Genomic DNA, 9563 nt, shown 5'->3' with positions numbered 1-9563 from the left:
ATGCAGATGCTCTACCTGTGAGCTACAGCCCCATCCCCAAACAGAAATGGAGATGAGTGGGAGTATATTTCCTCTCCCCCCAAATAATTTAAGTGAGGAGTTGCTTCTCAAGTTTTCTTTCTGTCTGCACCCCTGCAGTGTTGTGGGAAATACAGTTCCACAAGACCACAGGGGGGCAAATTGTCATTTTGCTCAAACACTGAAAAAGGTGTGTGCGTGCACATAAGTGTGCATTTTTTTAGGCCTTCCCAAGGTATTGCAATGTCCGATCCTGATTCAACCAGAGACATCTCTTTCTACAGCAACCTTTTGTACAGGATAACATTGCACAGCATCGCTTAGAGTGCTGATTTCCCCTCCACTTTAAATTGAATTGTTACCGATCTTTCAAGGTTGGATCTGCAGCCTTGTTTACCAAATTGCCTCATGCAGCTAAGACAGTTTTTTCCTCCCCATGGGTTTTGCCTGACCTTTCACAAAAGCTTTCCACCGACTGGAGTGCCCGTTACCAAAGAGCGGTAGATATTTATTACGTGTCCGGGCCTATCATTTTCTCCATTTCAAAAAACATAATGTTTGGCAGGGCTGCATTGCAGCAAGATGGTGATTTGCTGCCTAGGAGACCGTCTTAAGAAATGGCAACCATTTATTTATCTTGCCCCGCTGGTGACCTTGTGTCTTTGCGGACAGCACCTCTTTGTTCACCTCCCAATGTTCTCCAGCACGTGGATGAACTTGGGCGGCTGTTTGCAGATTAACTCGAGATCAATAGTGGGGTCAAAGACCACGCAAAAATACATAATCAATATGCTGGGAATAAATTAAGGCATTCTTTCCTCCCTCCTCCTCTTTCTCTCTTTGGATATAAAGGTTATTCATAGGCAACCTTCATCTGTACAAGTACATTTAAGGCTGATTAATTTCCTTGGCTTAATTTATATCTAGATTATCTCAATGTTCTGGAGGGTGTTGCTGGAGTCAAACCGAAACTGCAGTTTTGAGCTTACTGTTCTCAACTCCGGAAGAATTTGGTCGACAGACTTCCCACTCTGGTCACGATCCAAGCCCTCCTGCACATGGTGAGATGCATGAGCAGGAGGGGAGTCCTAGATGGTGTCACCAATCTTTCCCCCATGGGGACCCCTGAAAAAAATATTGGGAACATATTAGGGGCAACATGCATGAAGGAACAACTTTGTTCAACATTTTAGATTTCTGGAAGAGTAAAAATTATAGATTTGCCATTAATGTTTCCATCCTAAACCCCTTTCCCCCTGAAGTGTAAGCACACAAGTTGACCCTCAGGCAAGCCACTCCTTCTCAGCCTTTTCTCCAGCTGTAATTCTTATTTATTTATTATATTATTTTAGTACATTTAGTACAATCATGGTGGTTTACAGCAAATATCCTCTCATCTGTCTTAATTCTTTCAAGTTGTATAAGACTTGAGCTCTGAAAGAAGCGCTTTCTGCACTCAGACTTTTAAGTAGCTTCTTCCCTGTGTGATTTCTTTGATTCACACAGGCTTTGTGTGAATCAAAGGCTTTGGTGTTGCTTAAGTTCTGAACTCCAGCAGCTCCTTCTATCCTCCAAACATATACACAGTTTCTCTCCAGCTTTTATCCTCTCTCACCTGTGTAGAATTTCATGTTTTGGAAGACGTGAGCTCTGAGTTAAGCGCCTCCCACACTCTGAACATTTAAATGGTTTCTGCCCTGTATAGATGGTAATAACATAGCCACCTAATGGTGCAGCAGGAAATGACTTGCCTAGCAAGCATGAGGTTGCTGGTTTGAATCCCCACTGGTACCTATATCAGGCAGCAGCGATATAGGAAGATGCTGAAAGGCATCATCTCATACTGCACGGGAGGAGACAATGGTAAACCCCTCCTGTATTCTATCAAAGACCACCACAGGGCCCTGTGGTCGCCAGGAGTCAACACCAACTTGATGGCACACTTTAATAACATAGGAAGCTGCCATATACTGGGGCCAGATCTGAGGATGGGTCCCCCACCTGCCACCACCACTGCCTACTTTTCACCATCCTGCTGCCATTGCAACTGCTGCTATACCCCGCCCCTTGCCATAGAGCCAGAAAGCCACTGCCAATCGGTGGAGACAGTACTGAGCGAGATGGACCAACGGGCTGACTCAGTATAAGGCAACCTCTTGTGTTCCTAGGCATCAGGCATCAGTATGTGATGGGCCAGCCTTGCTGACGATCTGCCTTAAAGGGCTATTGTGAAGATTGCTAAGATTTTGTGAAGTGCCTTGAACATACTAAAGTAGCTTCATTACCAAAATCATCAATGGGGCTCTGTGGATTTGATCCTAAATCTACGCTTTTATCATGTTTAACACCCAACAGAGGCTTAGAGGGACTGTTATTAGCTGGGTTTATTTTCCTCTACATTGCATATGAATTCTTCATGCTTTTAGGTCCTTTAAGGGGAATCTTAGGATGAATTGGGAGCAGGGGAAAGAAAGAAAGACTCAAACATCAAAGGAAAATAATCTCTTCTTATGATTTGTTTGGAGCTCAACATCCATGCAGAGTTATAAATATGATTCTGGATATGTTATTATTTTTTAATTTGCATTCTATTAACGTTGTGCTTCAACACACAAAAACCTTCACATTTTCTCTCTTACCACAGGGCTTAATATGCACCCTGCCATATATCTTAGTTTAGCTTCCAGATTTTCTCATAAATGTAATTACCTCTCCCTACTGCTTTCAAAGTGGAAGCAGTACATTAAATGTATGTTTAACTCAACGCACTTTGCTGGCTGGGACAACAGAGGTACAGAGACAGTAAAGGGAGATGGCACTGAGCAGGCAGGAGGAAATCTAGATCAAAGTAGGGTAGGTGGTCAGCGCTGAGATAGCCCACTTGACTGGCCTCTGTTCAATGTAGGGTGACCAGGAATAAAGGAGGTCAGAGTTCCTGCCCTTTTGCATCTGTTAACGGGGATCCTATTGTGCACATTGTGTTCTAGTTGTGCAGAAGTGGAGATTCAGAGGAACTGTGAATATGAACTTGCCCAAACACTGAGATCTGTAGGGGGAGTCTCGGCTCTGGGTCCCGCCACCAGCAGAAGTGTGGTCGGCAGTGACTTGAAAAAGGACCTTTTTGGTGATGGCACCTAAGTTGGGGAACTCCCTTCCTCTAGAAGCCTGGCAGGCTCCGCATTGGCTGTCTCTAGTTGAGGAGTTAAAATCTTTCTATCTGGGCAGCTATCTGCCTTCTGATGAGCTGTTCATTGACTCCTACCTTTGTGCTCTGTATCTGCTACTAGCTTGCAGTTTTTTGCCTTTTGATATTTTAAATTGTGTTTTAAATATGTTCTTGTTTTTATTTCCCTTACTGTACACTGTTTTGAGTATCATTAGCAGAAAAGCAGAGTGCACATTTAGTAACAAATAAACAATTTCCGCAGATGTGGTTGAGAAAAGCTGCAGCTCCAAAAGTGCCCTCTTCCATTTGTGTTCTGAAGTTGCTGTACGCTGAATTGTAAGTTCACTCCCAACACTTTATTTATTACATTATATCCTGAGTACCCTCCAAAGAGTACAGGGCAGTGGTTATTTCTGTCCACATGATGACCCTGCAAGGTAGGTTAGGCTAAGGATAAGCAACTGGCCTACGGTCATCCCATGGCTGGATGGGGATTTGAACTCGAGTCTCTCTAGTGCTAACCACTACCCACTACGTTGTTTTATCTTTGATATAATAGAAACATAGAGAGATAGTTTCTCTTTGAGTACATTTATTTGAAAAGCAGCACCACAAATTTCCCATGTAAAGTGAAATTACCAAGCTCACCACATCTTTGCAACCCAACCACACAGCAGTTTACATTTTCAACTGCAATTTGAAAAGTGAGAGCAAGAGCAAGAGATTTTCTCAGGAGACATTTTAAAAATGAGAACTCCCACCCATGCAGTATTTACATGTTCAGGAGGAAAAGTGAACTGTTTGGGTTTTTTAATTCTTCTGGGTGATTAAGGCTGGTAATATTTATAACGATTGATTGATTGATTGATTGATTAAGTGCTGTCAAGTCGGTGTTTACTCTTAGCGACCACATAGATAGATTCTCTCCAGGATGATCTGTCTTCAACTTGGCCTTCAAGGTCTCTCAGTGGTGCATTCATTGCTGTCGTAATCGAGTCCATCTGCCTTGCTGCTGGACGTCCTCTTCTTCAATTTCTTTCAACTTTTCCCAGCATTATGGACTCCTCAAGGGAGCTGGCTCTTTGCATAATGTGTCCAAAATATGATAGTTTGAGCCTGGTCATTTGTGTCTGGAGTGAAAATTCTGGATTGATTTGTTCTATGATCCATTTGTTTGTTTTTCTGGCTGTCCATGGTCTCCTCCAAAGTCTTCTCCAGCACCAAAGTTCAAAAGCATCAATACCTTTTCTTTCTTGCTGCTTCAAAGTCCAACTTTTGCATCCATAGAGTGTCACAGGAAATACCATGATCCGAACAATTCTAATTTTTGTAGCTATAGACACGTCACAGCATCTAAATATCCTTTCCAAGGTCTTCATTGCAACCCTACCAAGTGCTAGTCTGTGGCGTATTTCTTGACTTCTGGATCCTTTACTGTTGACGGTCAGTCCTAAAAGGCAGAAATCATATAACCTTACTTGCCTTATATATAAGCCATATAATCTTATAATCATACTTGCTTGTTTTTAGGCCACATTTCAAAATCCCTTGCTTAACCAATCACTCTTCATTTCCCGCAGACAAATCAAAAATATTGCCTTGGTTTCCCCGTCAAAGGAAAGACTCTTCCCCCTCCCCTCTTCGCTTTTTTTTTAAGAAGACGACAGTTCAGCAGTGAATGTAAGGGGAATGTTCATCAGATTTTAATTTCCATAATTGCCAAATAATTGAAAATTGCATCTTTGGTAACTTGGGGCAAATCAATTTCTCTCTCTCTCCAGATAGATAGGCCTGCAGAAGTTGTTGTTGTTACATTTATATCCCGCTCTTCCTCCAAGGAGCCCAGAGCGGTGTACTACATACTTGAGTTTCTCTTTCACAATAACCCTGTGAAGTAGGTTAGGCTGAGAGAGATGTGACTGGCCCAAAGTCACCCAGCTAGTTTCATGGCTGAATGGGGATTTGAACTCGGGTCTCCCCGGTCCTAGTCCAGCACTCTAACCACCACACCACGCTGGCTCTGAGGGGGGAGTACCCACTACACCTTCCTACCCCCCTTGAATGTCACTTCTGGCTCATAGCCCCCTTGCATGTTGAATGTTACACCTTTTCATCCTCTCTATAGGAATCCAACACTCTCTTCCCATTTTTGAAACCATTAATCACCAGTGCATTCATCAACTCAGGCAGTGTGGAGGACTAGGGCATTAAAGAACTGGTGCGGGGCGTATGTCCAGATCACCCTGTGGTGTCAACATCCTTGCAGCCAGTGGGGGAGGAGCATTACTGCCACCAGCAAGGACCCCATTTTGCCCCCTCCCAAGTGGCAGAAATCATGACCCCTGAATTCCACTGCCTACAACTTGGGCAGTGAAATGCGTGGGCTGCATTTTGGCTCAGCCCAAGAATGCTAGGCTGATTCCTTGAATGGATGTGGATTTTAGTTGACATGGATTGATGCTGCCGTCTTGAAGATGTTGCGGTGGGCGGGCAGGGTCTAGATGCTTTCGGTAAAAATAAGTAACGGTTTTCCCTCCCACTTTGGCTGGTCAGTCTTTCTCTCAGCGCATGGGTGTGAAAGACGATGGCATGACGTCATGCAAGGACAGAGCAGGCGGGTTGCTAAGCTCCTTGCTGTGGCTTACGAGGGCTGTCTTATGCCAGCCATGGCAGGTGAAGAAGTGGAAAGGGGAGATAAGCCGTCCCCCTCCAAGGGCACGCTTGTGATTAGTCCAGTGTTTCCTTTGTCAAAAGGGCTGCATTCTGCATTAGGAGCCTCTGAATTCCAGTGCTTTCAGAGGCATAGGTTTCCACTACTGCGCTGAAAAATTGAACCATCCCAGAGCAGTTGGAAAAAGAACACATTGGTACTGATAAGTAAGATGGAAGAAGTATTTCCCCATGCCTTCTGATCAGGCTAAGCATAGAGGACACAGGAGCAAACCTTGACATTACATCTGCTTCCCTCTCCTCTGCTGCTTGCCTGCAGCAATGAGTGTCTGGTTTTGACTTTCCATTCATCTGGGAAATGGCACTAGACAAAATGTGCAGACAGTGGCCAGAGGACATGACTTTGATGGAGCAGCTTTGCTGAAGGAATTCTTAATTTTTCCCAGCCCTATTACCTGCCCATCCCTTGAGATTCCTTTAGTCGGCAATCAGAATAAATAGAAACGCAGCCTCTCCATCCTCTGATGATTCTGGCTGGAGGGATCTATGTTCTTCACGCCGACAACCCAGACCACGGGGATTCAGAAACGCAGGAACACAAAAGGTTACAATCTTATAAGCCGTTCTCCATCTTGGCCATGACCCAAAGGAGTCTTTCAAATTGGATCCTTTGGGATTGGATATATATAAACATTCAATTCCTCTGGATCGAGCCCTTGTTGGACTTTGGTGCTTCACAAACAATAAATATTGTTGCTGCTGGGAAATAAGGAATTTACCTTGCCTCTAGCCTGTGGTACAGTTGATAGTGAAAGATGTAGTTTTAATTAGTATTATTGGCTTGTGACTGCAATATTAACTACTGTATACATGGGCTGATTACTTGTAAATGCATGTTCACATCACCAAAAGCTATAAAATGCACTGAAGGAAGTGTGAGATATCTCACAATTGAAAGCCACAATTCATCATTAGAATAAAAGGCATGTATTTTATGTCCCACTCTATCCTGAGTGGAACAAATGTGTATGTGTGTGTGTCCCCGCCGCCAAAAGGTCCTTTTGTACAAAGTGCCTCTGAGCATAGGTAAAATGTCTTTCCTTTCCTCCAAGAAGCTGCTTTGTAAAACAGAAATGGAAGATCTTGATCCCACCCCCCGCCCAACCAAATTGCTTGAAATCAACTCAAATTTGCAACCCACTTCAAAACATGGATTCCGGTCTCAATCTATTTCAGGTCATTTAAGAGAATAAACCCAGACTGGTCAGTCTGGACATCATGATGGATCTTGGTTGGCTAGAGTATAAATGTTCTGACTCCTGCGTGGGCACAGAGGCATGTGCCCACCCTTGAGGCTTGGAGACATTGCACAGAACTAAGATCTCACCATAGTTTCACGTGCCATCTGATCCACACCAGAGTCTCGGTGGAGGGAGCTGAGCCCTGAACAATAATCCCGAAAAGCAATTTTCCCTCACCAAGTATTAATAAGGCATCCCCAAAAGGCAAGAATGGAAATAAAATAAGACTAGGCTGACTAGGCACAGGGACCAGAACACAGGAAAGGCCCCTAGTTACAGTCTCCATAAACCCAGCTCAGAAAGCCCAGCGATCGTCCGAGAGGCAGAAGGGGAGAGAAAGCCCGCTCTGATGAAGCACACGCTCCAGGAACACTGTTTACAGTCTGAGCGGCTGGGCTGCACTGATTCGGTAACCGGAGAGCCCCCGGGGAGCTCTTGGGAGCTTGTCCTTGCTGTCTGCTGCGCACAGTTGGTATTGTCTGTGTGTACATATTGGCGTGGCGGAGCGGGTGGTAGACCCACTTAATTATTAAATGTTTTTCATGTTTGACGAGGAGGAAGCCAATTGGAGCCGTTTCCAGCCTAAGAGGAAAGGGAAGGGATTTGGGGGTGCGGAGAGGCTGCTTGAGGAAACTTTCTGATGGTTTTGCCTTGGGAGAAGCCTTAGGATTTGTCTCGGTTTGATAGTTGACATGCAATAGTATTCCCTGTTGGACAATGGTAATAGTACTTAGCATTCAGCTGTATCTGATGGCTGACATGCAGTGGTTATCTGACACTCACTGGGTTATGGCAGGAGTTCTCAGATCTGGGTTTCCAGGCGGTGGTGGACTACAACTCCTATCATTCCCAGCTACACAACCATAAGGAATCAGACCACTGGTTCAGCTAGCTCAGTATTTTCTACACTGGCAGGCAGAAGCTCTCCAAGCTTTCAGGCGGGGCTTTCTCACAGCCCTAGTCAAGGAGACTATTCATGCACAAGACCAGCTCTCCTGTGGCTAGGGATGATGGGAGTTGTAGTCCAACAACATCTGGGGACCCAAGTTTGAGAACCCCTGGGTTATGGAATATCCTGTGGCTTGCACAACCTGGACACTCTAGTGGTTGCTGGACTACAACTCCCATCATCCTTGGCCACAGTGGCCAATTTTCAGGGTTTATGGGAGCAGTAGTCCAACAACAGCCTTAATTTTGATTAAGGTGCAAAACACTCAAATTTTGATTAAGATCAAATTTTACATTCAAAATGTGGATAATAGATTTGAGAAAGAGTTTGTTGCTGTGGAGTAAGAGGATTAAGAACACAAGAACAGCCCTGCTGGATCAGGCCAAGGAAGCCCATCTAATCTAGCATCCTGCTTCCCACAGTGGCCCACCAGATGCCTCTGGGAAGCCCACAGGCAAGAGATGAGGGCATGCCCTCTCTCCTGCTGCCGTTGCTCCCCTGCAACTGGTATTTGGAGGCATCCTTCCTCTTAGGCTGGTCACTAGCCCTCGGACTAGTAGCCACGGATAGACTTGTCCTCCATGAATTTATCTAAGCCCTTCTTAAAGCCATCCAGGCTGGTGGCTGTCGCCACCCTCTTTTTAGAGACCCCTCTTTTTAGAGAGGCATTTTAGCTTTTATTCCTTGTTTCTAGTAGATTTTTAATGTGTAAATGTAGTTTTACATGTTTTTAACTGAATTTTATATTGTTGCATTAGTTTTGTTGTCTGTGAACTACCCCAAGCAGTATCGTATTGGAGGGGTGGGATCACACATATTGTAAATAAATAAATAATGTGGAACCTCCATGTTCAGAGGCAGTGTACCTGTGAGCTGCTGGGAGGCAACAGCAGGAGAGAGCTATTGTGTGCATGCTCTGCTGGGGTCATCTGGTTGACCACTGAATGAAATGGGCCACGTAGTGGACCTTTCGTCTGATCCTGCAGGACCCATGCGTGTTCTTGTTTTTGAGATAGTGTTCAGTTGTGTATTAGCTACTTTGAGTTCCTTAGGAAATAAAAGCGAGCTACACGTTCTTATACAATAATTCATTTCATTCATTAAATCTTGCGGCATCCACATCCTGCAGATCTTCCATGATTATTGGAGCCATTTTCACATTTGTAAGACATGAGGCTACGGTAGAAAGGTTTCCTTAAAAGCAAAGCTGTGACGCTTAGAAACCCAAATCCGGCACTGGGTTTCTGATTCAGGGCTGGACAGGGCACGTACGGGCAGCATCTCAATAGATGAACCTGCCTGGCTGCACATTTCTGCAGCATTACTCTCCTCCCACAGTCGCTGCTGTAATAGTGCAACGTTAAAGCGTAATATTTCAGCCGTGACATCTCTTGCAGCTCCCTTCTTAGAGACAGTGCACAGCTGTCGACGGGGGAGCAGTCTGAGCATGGTTTATGAA

Source organism: Hemicordylus capensis, chromosome 8 (assembly GCF_027244095.1).
Source record: "Hemicordylus capensis ecotype Gifberg chromosome 8, rHemCap1.1.pri, whole genome shotgun sequence".
Classification (NCBI taxonomy): Eukaryota; Metazoa; Chordata; class Lepidosauria; order Squamata; family Cordylidae; genus Hemicordylus; species Hemicordylus capensis.
The sequence above is the reverse complement of the archived record's forward strand: the minus strand, read 5'-3'. Positions refer to the sequence as shown.